Raw genomic sequence first — 14279 nt, forward strand, 5'->3', positions numbered from 1 at the left:
TCTTGAGAAGCTAGGCATAGAAGCCATTCCATTACAAATCTTAGTGCCATCATTTTAGATGTATTTAGCTTGCCAACTCCTAAATAGATTAGGCCACTTATAGAACAACTGACTGATATAGTGGAAAACGTCACAAATGAAGACCTTGATACAAATACAAAAATTTTAGAATGGTTTGAGAAGAAGTTTCAAGGAACGATAAATGAGAAAATATCTAGTGAGATAGCACTACAACAAGTTGCTTTGGTAACAAAGGTTGAAGAGGTGAAGAAGGTATTTGAGAATATAGTCTCATTGTACACAAAGCTATGTGATCCTACACTCTTCACTCAAGAGACCAGGAGTCATATTTTGAGTCTGGAGAGAAACCTCACCATATCAAGTACTAAGCTACCTCAAAACCTAGCTCAAAGTTAGAAGCATTTCCAAACATTGCTTTAGACGTACTGATAGTAGATGAGGCTAGTATAAGAGCCAAATTGACATGTATATAGGCATCTCTCACCCCACACATGGAGATATTGCATAAGGAGCTAGGTTATGCCAAGACTCTACTAAAGAAAGACCCCAATCTTTCTACTTTAGATGGCCTAGTGCACCTTGTTGTTGAGCTTGCAATCCAAATCAAGTCATTGGATGTTGCATGTGACAACTGGGATGCAGCCCTCAAAATCATAATGGATGTCCATAAATCTTTTTTGGACAAACACATTATACGTATATAACCCATTTGACGTAAGTGTCAAAAAGGGGGAGAATGAAGAAAGAGGGAAATATAACAATAAAATAATATGGGGGAGATATAAAAGAAAGGGAGTTATAATATGAGAAATATGATATGGGGGAGTATGAACAAAAGAGAAATAGAAAAGAAACGGGGAGCATAGAAGTAGAATTATATCATTGGGGTGATATACATTTTTGGAGAGAAAGCAACAAAAAAATACAAATATCAACTAAGACAGAGCATATTAGGTGAAAGAGTATTAGATAAAGCACATTGAAGTCAAAGGAAGCACAAATTCTGGATACAAAATAGGCACATTAACTCAGGGAGAGTTATCAATTTTGAGGTATATAGGTTATTACAGAATTTTGAAATTTTGTATATAACCCAAGTCATGGATATGTTATGCTCGAGAAGATTGAGGGTTGATTATGTATATTCAAGGGTTTTTGACACTCATGTCAAAGGGGGAGATTGTTGATCTCAGATTGGTTTTGACAAGTGAGTGTCAACACACTTAAGCCATTTACTTAGTTCATGCCAAACTAATAATATATGTTGAGCACAACATGTAAATATTAGACAATGTCGAGTTGCAATGAGTGTTGAGTCACTCATGTTTTGAGTTCCTCAAGTGTCAAGCAGATAGACCATGCCAAGTGATTCAGGAGCTGAGTAAATAATGGATGTCAAGTAGTGTAGGTGTCAAGTCAGAGCAAAAATACAGTGCATGTTGAGCATCACTGACTTCATATGCTGAGACACAGTTTTGACATATTTGTTTGTAATGGTACAAACAACTATGTAAATCATTTTTGAGCCGACTTAAGGATAGATTAAAATCTTTTGGAGATAAGGATGTATCTATATTTGGATTCCCTATGCAATTATATGCAGCCAATCAGAAAATGGGAAGGTTTAAGTTGTAATATGGATGAATCTCAGTTGTAGATTCATACCTAAACCTAAGCCACCTAAGTCTTCTTAAGGAGGACGGAGCCCTAAACTCTTTATGGGAGAGTGATCGAATTGGAGGAGTGAACAAGATAGTTTGCAGAGCATTCAAGGTGACTTAGAATAAAGAAGTGAATTGTAGAATTAGTTAAGAAGAATAGAGGATAGAGAGAAGGATACAACATTGAGACATTTGATTGTGAAGGATCAATTAGACATTGTGTAGAGGTGATATGTCATCAGGCAAGCAAGTGCCAGTCATAGGATCTATGTCGAGACATTTTAACAGGTGATTTCAATCAAAGCTCTTAAGTAGAGTAGTCCTAATAGGCCATATGAAATCCTTTAATAGGGTGCTTAGTTGTAAGTTGAAGTCGTATAACAAGGCACACTTCTAACAAGGTGTTGAATCCTCTAACAAGGTGAGACTTAACCATCTTTGTAAGCCTTTAACAGGGCATACCTTTCATAGGGTAGACCATGATTCATGGTCAAATCATTGTAACCTTAATTGGATACATTTTACAACTACCTTAGTGAAGATTTTTGGGTGTCATCCCCACCCCAATTTTACATTCTCACTTGGACGGTTTCTGGGTAATCATATCTGGTGTTATGTTTGTGATTGCTTACATGTTTACATGATTTAGATGCATATATCTTAGATGTTATTTCATTTTACATATTGAATGCATATGATGAATGAAAGGTGAAAGTTTTTATGGTTCTGAGCTTAAACTACTGATTCACCCCCCCCAAGAAGTTTACTCCTTCCACTTGTAATTCCAACAACAATTATATTGTCTTGTATGTGGAGTATTTGATTGAGTATTGAAAGCAGAATCATAAGGTTGTTTATATATATAGGTGTATGTAATCAAAGCGTACAATTATGTATGTATATGATTTGAGAAGAAACACATTGTAAAAGAAAGAAAAAGGGTTGAAGCCCTAAACAATTATAGTTGCTATTGTAAACAAGAGTTGTTGCTCAATAAAGATGATAGGTTCTGACGAAGTGGTTTTTCCCTATGAGAAAATCGAAAGATTTTGAGGGTTTCCCACTCAACAAAAAAATCTTGTGTCTCTCTTTTGTGAGTTGTCTTCACTACTGTAATATCTTGCATTTTCATTTATATTTTTAGCTTGTGTATACAATTCTTTTCTTTTGAATCCTATATGCGCATTCCAAAATCTGGGTAAAAGTTTTTTTTTTAAATCTCTAATTATGTTGCATGATAACAAAAGTCTATGTTAATGACACTATTATATCAAGGTAAAGTGATAAGATTTTTACAAACATCATGGTTTCTTGTATGCTTTTGGTTGATAAAGATTAATATCATCATTTCTTATTATCTTCATGATTGATATTTTGTTGCCCACTCCTTGTATTTGTATGTGAATATCCACTACATATTTTGTGAGAGTTTGAAGCAAATTAAGTGCAGAGGTGTTTTTGTGTCTTTCTCTCAACAAAGTGTTAATAGAAGATGTAACTATTACATTTTGCAGTCACAAGTATGTTGCCTTTCATTTTTTTTGTAAAAGTTGATGAAAATAAAAATAGTGTTAAAGGTTTTTTATTTTGGAATGATTCTAATATTAGTAAAGGAAGTTGAAGCTTTTCTAAGGATCAAAAAACAAGTTTATTCTTCTTCAAATGTCATGCATTGTTTTCTAAATACATCGGTATCAAGGGTTTAATATTGGTTCATAATAACTATTGCAAAATCTACCCTAGTATGAAGAAGCAAAGATATAAGCATGACAAAAAAAATTTTATGGTTGACGGTTATAGTTTGATTAACCAACATCATGTTAAGACAGATTTTTATCAATGCATTCGTGATGATGTTGTTTATTATCAAAATGGATAGCAAATGAAATGATTTATTTTCATGGAACAGTAAAGATGATTCAATTTTTATTTCTTAATCAAAGTCTTTAATAGTTTGCATGTGGAACTAATTTTTAACACAACTTCTTTGAACTTGATTAAGAATAATATTTCCTTTAGATCTTTAAACCTTGATAGAGGGTGTGAAAACTATTGTTGAGTATTTGGTTATAAAACTGATTTTGGTTCAGTTATACTATTGTAACTAATATTAATTCAATACATGTAATATTTATAAAATATATCCCTATATAAGGGAATATGATTGTGTGTAGATGATGAAGTGCAAAAAGGGATACACAATTATATTATCTTGTATGTGGAGTACTTGATTTAGTATGAAAGTAGAATCATAAGGTTGTTTATATATATAGGTGTATGTAATCAAAGAACATAGTTATGTATGTATATGATCTGTGAAGAAACACATTGTAAAAGAAAGTGAAAGGGTTGAAGCCCTAAATAGTTGTAGTTGCTATTGTAAAGAAGAGTTGTTTCTCAATAAAGATCACTAGTTCCAACAAAGTGGTTTTTTCCATGTGAGAAAACCAAAAGATTTTGAGGGTTTCCCACTCGGCACAAAAAATCTTGTGTCTCTTTTGTGAGTTGTCTTCACTACTCTAATATCTTGCATTTTTATTTATATGTTTAGCTTGTATAGACAATTACTTTTGAATGATATATGTGCAATCCAAAATCTAGTTAAAAGTTTTTTTTAAATCCCTAATTATGATTCGCCCCCCTCTTAGAATAGCCATTACTTCAAATAGCCTCCTATGTATGAAGGAAGGAGAATTGGAAAAACACTTGTTAATCGATTATCTTTTAGCTTTGAAGTGTTGGGAGTAGTTTTTTCTATCTTTGGGATGACAGTATCCAAGATAAGACAACCTTTTAGGATTCATTCAAGGATGGCCTAGTGGACAAAAAAATTGTACATGGAATGATATCCATACTATTGCTTCATCTATGCTAATTTAGTTATTTGAAAGGAAGTGAATAGACCTTTTTTTTCTTAACAATCCCTTTTTAAGGAAGAATTAATTTAGAAGATAAAAGTGAGGATTCACCAAGTTTCTAATTCTTACAAAAATAGGGAAATTTTGCATCTACAAGTTGGGACAAGGATATTAAGAAAAGATGGGGAAGGATCAATACTCCAAATAGTATTTTAGTGGCAAAGAATAAAAAAGGAAGAATGTTACATGGTTAACACCAAAGGAAGGGAAGTTCAAATTAAACTTTAATATGACTACTGAAGGAAATATGGGGAATGTTACATACCAATTTTTTACCCAATTTAAAATTTTCATATAGCCGTTGAGGTTCACATGAAGTCAGTTGATAGTTAAATTTTTTATAATCCTGTGAAATGGTAAGATGGTTAGTCATTATAATTTCATACGAAGATAACATGCTAGTTGATTATTTATCATGAATTCATGGAATTGAAAAGGCGATTAGTTGTTATGATCATTTATAATTAATAACTTGTTATGGTAATATGATTTAACTACAGAGAATTTCTTTGTAGGGAGCACGTCAAAGGGATGGAAGCATTTTCAAAAAGGAATTGGGCACAGGAGCATCACCATCACTGGGCAAATGGGTATGAATCTTGAATCACCATGGGTGAGGACCTAGCGACTACATAACATGATACACACATTAGACACACATGAGCTATTAGATAAATATTAAAAACATTAATAATCTTAACTTAATTAAAGTACATACATTTATTGGATTATGGTTGACATTTTCATCACTTCATTATAGAACATATTTATGTACGTGCACATAGATATAAAAATAAAGGTGACACCATGGTATTATTTTATACAAGATATTATCTATTTAATACATACATTTAAATACGTGTACAAGAAGATAAAATAATCTTCTAGATGAAACGTGTATTTAAATATACATATTTAAAAAGGTACAACCTTGGATAAACATTTAACATGATGCCATCTTGATAAATATATATATGTGCAAGTAAATATATGCTTATAAATTATCCTTTTGATTAAGTCAAGAGGCTTTCTACAGTAGAAGCATTCATCAATGTAAACTTTTTGACATTTAGTTGGGCATTTTAAGATGAATGGGCAGTTGCATCTTTCCACATATTGTCTAATAGTTAAAAAAAATGGAAGTGGAGAATATGAAACTAACGAAAGGAGAGGTGCAAGAGAATTCTATTACAAACATGCATCATGCAATCCGAATTTAATTTATATTTTTTAGATGATAGCTAAAAATATGTGGAATCAAAAATATTGGATCTTATGCATTTGATGTATATTGTTGATATAAGGAATAAAAAATATTGGATCTTATGCATTTGATGTATGCTAGTTTATAAACTTCAAGTTCTTTTCCATATTTATTTATTTTCTTTTAGAGGATGAAATGTATACTTGGCAAATGATATCAGTGATTGAAGAAGACAAATCTTTTAACTCTTTATGAGTTACGGCTTCTTGGAAGCCTTTATATATCGAATGCCTTTTATTAATGGAAGCTGAGAGAAGCCGAGACATGATTATCATTTTTCCTTTGACACAATTTACCTCTGATCCTTTTCTAAACATTATGTCCATGATCAACCTTTGCTGAAAGTCATAATTCATCTCTACTTTGAAAATTGCATTTGGAATGCTCACGTTAAGGAACCATCTATTTAGCGTCAAGCCAAAGCTCACATTCTTTTATTTTAGACTAGGTTATGTGATCTGCCTTTCAATTAGATTTTTATTTGTTTTTCCTTCTTAAATCTTCTTTTGAAATTATAGCAAGTGGGAATGTGTCCATGAAATATCATAATGTATCCTTGTATTGCAATATCAAATCAATACTCAATGAGTCTAACCTTTATGTGCTAAGTCAAGACCGATTGCACATGATAAGTTCTTACATCTCTGTTTATTGAAGAATTTCTAGAATCAAACTATTTTAGTTTCTTCTTTACAAGCCATTAAGATTATTTTTGAGTCATATAAACTGTGATATGATATAATGGGATATGTGATACTCTTACATCAGCTGAGATTCAACAAAAAGAGTTGAATTACTCTAACACCTAAGACTCACTTGGTTGTATGGCCAAGAAAGAGTGTGAAGAGGTGATCTGTAATAACGTGAAATATAATTATATGTAAGAGGTAAGTTTATCTGATGGATTGTTATCTCTGTCTTCATTTATTTGAATAATATATATGAGTGTATTTTCCTAACTGAATGTTATTGCCCTAATTGATACAGTGATATGTGATGCCCTAAATGATCCAATGGTAATTGATGCCCTACTTGATATAGTGGTATGTGATGCCCTAAACGATCCAATGGTAATTGATGCCCTACTTGATACAATGGTATGTGATGCCCTAAATGATCCAATGGTAATTGATGCCCTAATTGATATAGTGGTATTTGATGGTAATCACCATTTGATCCTAAGTGGTATTTGTGGACTAACCTAGGTTTTGCAGAAGCATCCCTAGATTGATTTCAGTTTCAAATTCTATGGTATGTAGATTTTAATTTCCACAGTAAATTCATTGATGATTATGAAATTTATGTTTAACTTATTATAACCCTTAATTTCAATCACATGAACGTAACCAATTTAATTGTCTTCCTATGAAAATGAAGTAATAATTGTATTTCTTTTATGTGTTAGTTGTTAGTTAAGACCCAAAAAAAGTGGTTGTTACAAGGAAGGTTGGTGTTGGATGCACAATGGGGAATGATATAGGGGAGTGTATATAAGCATTATTAAAAAAAAAAATTAGTAGGCAACTAATAATGAAGTTGAGTTTGAAGAATTAACAAGAGGTGTTTGGTTGTGTTTGACAAAAGAATTCAAAATCTAGATGTTTGGGGGGGACTCTCAAACATGTAAAAATAAAATTCGACATCAAAAGTTAAGATTGTAGATTGAAAAAACAAACTAAAACATGTATGAGAAAGCTTGAGGGAATGTGTCTTTTTCACACACATTTCATGATTTTCCATCCAATATTGGTGTCTCTTCATATAGAAAAGAAAAAAATTGGGGTCCAAGTCAAACTTGAAATATCTAGAAAAAGTGATTGAGAAAGACCATGAACAAACAATGGTGTATTGAATAGGATAAGTGGTGGTAAAGGATTTAATAGAAGTTAGTACACATGCTTTGGGAATCTAGGTTGGTGATCTTAATCAAGGAAAAAGTGATTTATTTGTGAACAAAGGTGTTCCAAAGTACAAAGTATATATTTAAATTAAAGATTTTGAGATGTGAATAGTTGGCAATTCTATCAATTTCTTGTAAGATATTTTTTACATAATACTCTAATTGGGATTTGGATAATTGGGTGATGTGCTTGGGTGTCTTTATGCATTAAGGATAACTATATAATCAATTACCAAAAGCATTATTAAAGATCAAATATGATTTCCTTGGTTATTCTCTGGATTCATGAAGAATTCAAAGTACTTGTTAATCTATTTTTTATGGATGTGTGATAATCTAAGGGCTTAGATTGTGAATAAAAAAGCAGGAAGTTCATTCTTGTATTCTTAGAAAGAGAGAAACTAATATTGAGATTTTTTTGAGCCTTGGATATTGGTGAGAGATATATAAGATTTGATGAATGTTAAGAAATTAAATTAGAAAGTTGGTTGTTCACGCAAGGATGTGATCTTTGTTTAGAGTTACCCATATTAAACCTTTGTACACATCGTTAATATTCAAATAATGTGGCTCTAATAGATAGTATCATAGTGTTTCCATAATGAAATGTTGTGATTGGAATTTTTTATCTCAATACTAAAGGGGAAAAACCAAATACTAAAGGCATGGAATCTATTTAGGAGTGGAGTGCTCAATGCAATAACTTTGTGAACTTCTAAATCTTTTGTAAGTAGTAACTATGACTTCCTTTTCCTAAAAGTCACACAGGTGTAGATATTAGAATTGGTGTGACTCCTCTAATATTAAGGTACTTTTTCTTGTCTTTTATTAATATACAAATTTTTACATGGAAAATTTTCAAATTAAATAAACAAGTTTCTAAAGTTTCCAAGTTGATATGTTTTATTTTTAAAAAGATTTTAAATTAATATAAATATATAATAATAAATATAGAAGCATTATCTTACATTTTAATATCATTAATTAGTAACATATTCAAAAATTTCAAATTTATAAATAAAAGATCATACTATTTTCTATACTATATGGTTGCTTAGAATTTTGATGTACCATTTATAAATTTATTTTTTCTTTAAAAAATAAAAATTAACTAATATATCTTATAATTTATGTAGAAAATCAAAATTTTGATAGATCTTTACAATTATTTATCATTAAACTATATATTTAATAAAAATATTAAAATTATTAAACTCACAATGTTAAAATAAGATATAAGAATTTCAAGGTTTTTATTAGTTGCATAAAAACATAAAACTATTTAATGAAAAAATTTACTACATATTTAACCTTAAAAAAAGGTTTGAAATTAAGATTACTACATCAAAAGACTATATAGTGGCAGCAATCAAGAGTATTAATTTTCATTTAAAGAATATTTTTTAATGACTGATAATGATTTTCAGGACTAATATAAGAAAAGCATTGATAATTAAAAATATATATGATTACTTTTTCAACGATTTCAATATTGATATAATATAATTTAAAGTATAAAATAGAATAGAATAGATAACCAGCGTAGTTATAATTCCTGTATCAAAATGCTAGTTTTTTATATACAACATTCCATTTTTTTTAGTGGTTTCTAATTATTTGATGAATCTTTCCATTTTTTGTAGTGATTTTTATAAATTTGATGAAAGCTTTCCATTTTGATTGTATTGATTTGTATTTGAAATCTGTACAGAAATATAAATATTATGTTACTAGTATATAGTATGTGCCTTTGCAACTGCAAATGGTTATACATTGTAATCTGGAATAAACCATTTGTAACCCTTAGAAGTTTTTTTATGAACAACATTTAATGCTTTTGCAGCAATGCCTTCTGAGAGCACAAGTCCTTTTGCTCCGCAGTCTGGAAGTACAGAAGGCAACTCCAACAACATTTTTGGAGCAAGTTCTTTTGATGCACCGTCTGCCCCTGCCATTAGTTTGAATTCTTGTACATTTGGTGGTATGTTTCTTTTAACTTTGCAAAGCTTTTAATATTTTTGTTCAATCTAAATTAGAAATTTCAACTTGTCCTCAATTTAGATTGGCACCACTCCAACAATTTCTCAGTCCACTTTTGATTTTCTCAATTTGCTGATCTCTGAATGTTTCACGTATGTAAACATTTTATTTTATCCGATAAATTGGATATGCAACATCTATTAATATTCATATTCTTTATTAATTTGGTGCCTACTATTAGCCTCTACACATTTGTCACATTTCTCTCACATTATTTATTATTTAGGAGTAACTATAACAATGGGGAACCTAGGTGGAGGTGCAATTGGTGGCCATGGTCTAGGTAGCAGAGTTACACCATACAACATTAGTAATTTGATGGAGATTCGCAAGGGTAGCCCTACATTGTTAGATATGCATTCTATATCAGCTATGCCAAAATACATGAAGAAGAGTCACGAGTTGCTAAGATGGGAGGACTATGAATTGGGTGACAAAGGTATGCATCAATAAGTCTGATTATTGTTGTTATTATTTAGCATTGGCTATGCAAAATGCTGCTCTAAGACTAATCAGTTGTATATTGTAGGTGGGCCAAATATTGAATGTCAACAACCTGTAGATGGTGATTTTCCTCAGCCAACACCAGTTAGCTACTATGACCAGCCCCAACAAGCATTTGCCCAACCCACACCAGCATTTGAACAATCCACACCAACATTTGCTTCAGCTGGTGTACCTAGATCATGTACAAACCTAGCCTTCCTTGAGGAATCTTCAACCTCTTTATTTGATAAATCGAGCACTCTAGCATTTGGTGCTACCCCTTTTGATCAACCTTCTAAAAATGGTGGATCTTTATTTGGTTCAACTCCATTGTTAGGGACAAGTCCCACATTTGGATAAGTATATCATTTGGAAATAGTCAGCTTGCTAAGCTATTCCAATCATCTTCTTCACCTCTCCCATTTGGATCAAGTGTCCCATTTGGAAGCTGTCAGCATGCTGAACTATTCCAATCTTCTTCTTCTACACCTGTTGCTTTTGGATCAAGCAACCCATTTGGAAATAGTCAACCTTCTGAGCTGTTCCAATCTTCATCTTCTACACCTGGTACAATAGGATCAAATACCCCATTTGGAGACAATCAGCCTACTAAATTGTTCCAATTTTCTTCTACACATATTGCATTTGGATCAAGTGCCCTATGTGGAAACAGTCAGCCTACTGGACAATTCCAATCTTCTTCTACAACTGATTTTGGCCAGACTCCACTAGCCCTTGGGCAGTCCCAACAACCATTGAGTTCAATATTTGGCGCTACCCACATGGGAGTAGCATCGACTCCTGCTTTTGGAGAAGAATCAGCTCTAGCATTTGGAGGCACTCTATTTCCTCTTCCCATCTACTTATGTGATAGTGCTCAACAGAGCATAATAGCTACACTACCAGAGCCAGTAAGCTATCCTTTTGGAACTCTCCCACAATTGCCTCATTTGTCTATTGGCCGGAGTGTAAGATCTACCTCATCTATTCAATATGGAATATCTATCATGTCGGTAAGCATGGAACCAATGATTTCAATAGAGTTGTTTCATATACCTATTTTAATTTGATTAGTCAATGCACAGCTAAATGATTTTGTATGTAGGTTTATGAAAAACCTACTCGAGTAAGAACGACATTACCTACACCACATATAGCTCCAAGATCAAGGATCCCCATGCAATCACAAAGATATAATCATGCAAAGAATGATCGCAAAGTAAATAAATTTGAATTACAAATACTTTTAGTCTATCGTTTGATCATATAATTTGTTTCTAAAATTTAAATTTAACCTTTTCTTGTTTTTCTGTTGCTGCAACACAGGTCTCATTTTTTACTTATGGTGAAGATGCAATAAGAAATCCAAAGGCAGATGACATGTTGTCCATTCCTAGCGAAAATCCAAGGGCACAATTTATTAAACAACCTAAGCAGTCTTACTCCTTTATGGCGCTCAAACCAGCTATGGAATTGAAGGAAGTGGCTATGCCTGTTACTTATCATGGTTAGCCCCCTTTTCACCCTCTTTGTTTTGGAATTGGAAGATTCTCCCTGGATTAGTTCAGGGTACTTGAATTACTATCTGATGCATTTCGTTTGTATTTCCAGGAATAGTGGGAAAAGATGGCAATGGGGAACAGTCAATTGAAACTGATGCATTTGCATAGAAACTTTGAAGTAACATTTCTAGCCTTATTTGCTTAAGTAATCTTAGGATATAATGTCACAACTTTTTGTAATTAGATGCAAAGGAATTTTTATATTGAGGTTTTTTTAGTATTTCAGATTTGTTGTTTTCCAGATGCCAAAGAAAATTGGCCTGACAGTGTGAATTATGCTACTGACTATGATCATGGTGTAACTGTAAATATTGAAACACTGATGCCCAAACTTCAACATCCTGAGTACTATACCAAACCAGTGATACAATAACTAGCAGCAAAAGAATTTGCTTTACCAGGCTATTGCAACAGGGTTAAGTACTTTGTTGTTGGAAGGAAAGGCTATGGGTTTATTAAGTTTTATGGAGAAACTGATGTTAGGCAACTAGATTTAGAGAGTATAATTCAATTTAACAAGTGTGAGGTTCTTGTATATACAGATGAAAGTAAAATACCACCTCCAGGGTAGGGCCTTAATAAATCAGCAGAGATAACCTTGTTAAATGTTAAACACGTTGATGACAAGACAGGTCACCATTGTATAGAGGGAGCTGAAATGGACAAATTTGTGAAAAAGCTTAAAAGGAAAACTGAAAAGAAAGGGGCAGAATATATATCATACAATTATATTAAAGGAGAATTGAAATTCCATGTGAAACATTTCAGTGAGCACGGTATTGATGAAAGGAAAATACCAACTCTAGAACAGGGCCTTTCTAAACTGGTAGAGATGACCTTATTAAATGTTCAAAATGTTGATCAGCATTATGAGAAGGCTATGGAAGTAGACAAATTTGAGAGAAGGTTGAAAAGAAAAACTGAAGACATGGGTGAAGAATTTAAGCATGGTTTTGATGACTCTGGGTTTCAGAAGATGTGGAAAAAGTTGAGAAAATTCTCAGTGGAATATTTTAAGAGCAAGAGATGGAATTGATGTCGTACAATGCTGAGGTGAAGGAAAATGATGAACTTTCTATAGAGCAAGTAGTGAACAATCTCAACTATTGAGGATTACAAGGGATCTAGAGCAAGAATCCACATATTAGGTTTTTGTTTCCATTCCTATATTGTTTAATATAAATGTCTGTAGTCTGTAAGAATGGCTTTTGGATCACCTAGGAGTTAGTAAATGCAACTCTCTCGAGTACCGCCAAAGCTTAATGATGATAGTAGTTTCAATCACATTATTCTGAGCTAGAGACTAATTTTTGATCAGTGGCCTATTCAAAAACCCTTGCTCAAATTTTCAGGATTGTTTACACCACTGGCAATGGAAAGATTTCTTTATCTATTCTCCTTTCTCACATTCATCATTATATGTTGTAGAAAAATAAACTTAGTGGGAATTCCCCACATCGAATAAAGGTGCATTTTGAAGATTGTATGCTTGTTTTAAGATTGTTGTTCCCACGTAGACTGGTTTATTGACTATAATCTGTTCTTAGATATTAGTAATTGCGAACTTTGGGACAAAAAAATTAGGTAGTTCAAAGTTCAAGATTTTATTGTTCATGTTATAATTTTTTCTTAAACCGATGTAGAATCCATTTACCGTTCTTGAAGACAGCAATTAAAGAAGGGTAGACCTAAATACATTTTAATTATGTAGATCAGAAATCTAAAATGTGGACAAAACATAGAAGCCCCAAACAGATCAGAATATATTTAAGCTAGCATAAAATAATGTAGAAGCAAAGAGCAAACGCTTGAAAGAGAATTCGATCTGCATAGAACAAATACAAGTAATATCTGAAGAAGCTGAATAGTTAATGAACAATAGCTGATGAAACTTGGATATCATGAACTGGGTATGTACAAGACCTTCCAAGAGCACAAAGGCACATGAAACGAAGACCTTCAATCTGATACCATCATCGTTTGAGGGTTGATTTTTATATAGGAAACTATGTATGTCATTTGGAGTATAAGTATATCCAAACCTCTCAAGATTTCCTTACACTAGGTTACATTTCACTGTTATAATATTGACGTTCCAATTTTTTTTAATTGTTATGCAAGGTGTGTGAGACTTTTGTTGACAAAAAATGTAATAATTATTTTAGAAATTTCTAACATTTTACTCTTCCAAAAATGGCAACTCAGAATAGAAAATAATGTATTAAACTAAAAGAGGGGTAAAGTACCAAAGAGAGCAGAACAACACAAGAAACAAAGAGAACTACAAATTTTTATCCTAGTCCACAAGTTGAACCGACATCTAAGATAAATCAAGGGGAAGCATCTTATGATCAATAATATTCCAAGTTGGCCCATCCTTGGAGGTCCATTTAGCCAAACAATCAACCACGCCATTCCACTCACGAG

General features: G+C 32.2%; 1 pseudogene; it reads left to right on the forward strand.

The window, feature by feature from the left end:
• The first annotated feature begins 10044 nt into the window (after positions 1–10044).
• Positions 10045–12888, forward strand: LOC149557948 (nuclear pore complex protein NUP98A-like; annotated as a pseudogene).
• Positions 12889–14279: the final 1391 nt, after the last annotated feature.

Source organism: Cupressus sempervirens, chromosome 5 (assembly GCF_028749045.1).
Source record: "Cupressus sempervirens isolate cs-2001-9-10 chromosome 5, ASM2874904v1, whole genome shotgun sequence".
NCBI lineage: Eukaryota > Viridiplantae > Streptophyta > Pinopsida > Cupressales > Cupressaceae > Cupressus > Cupressus sempervirens.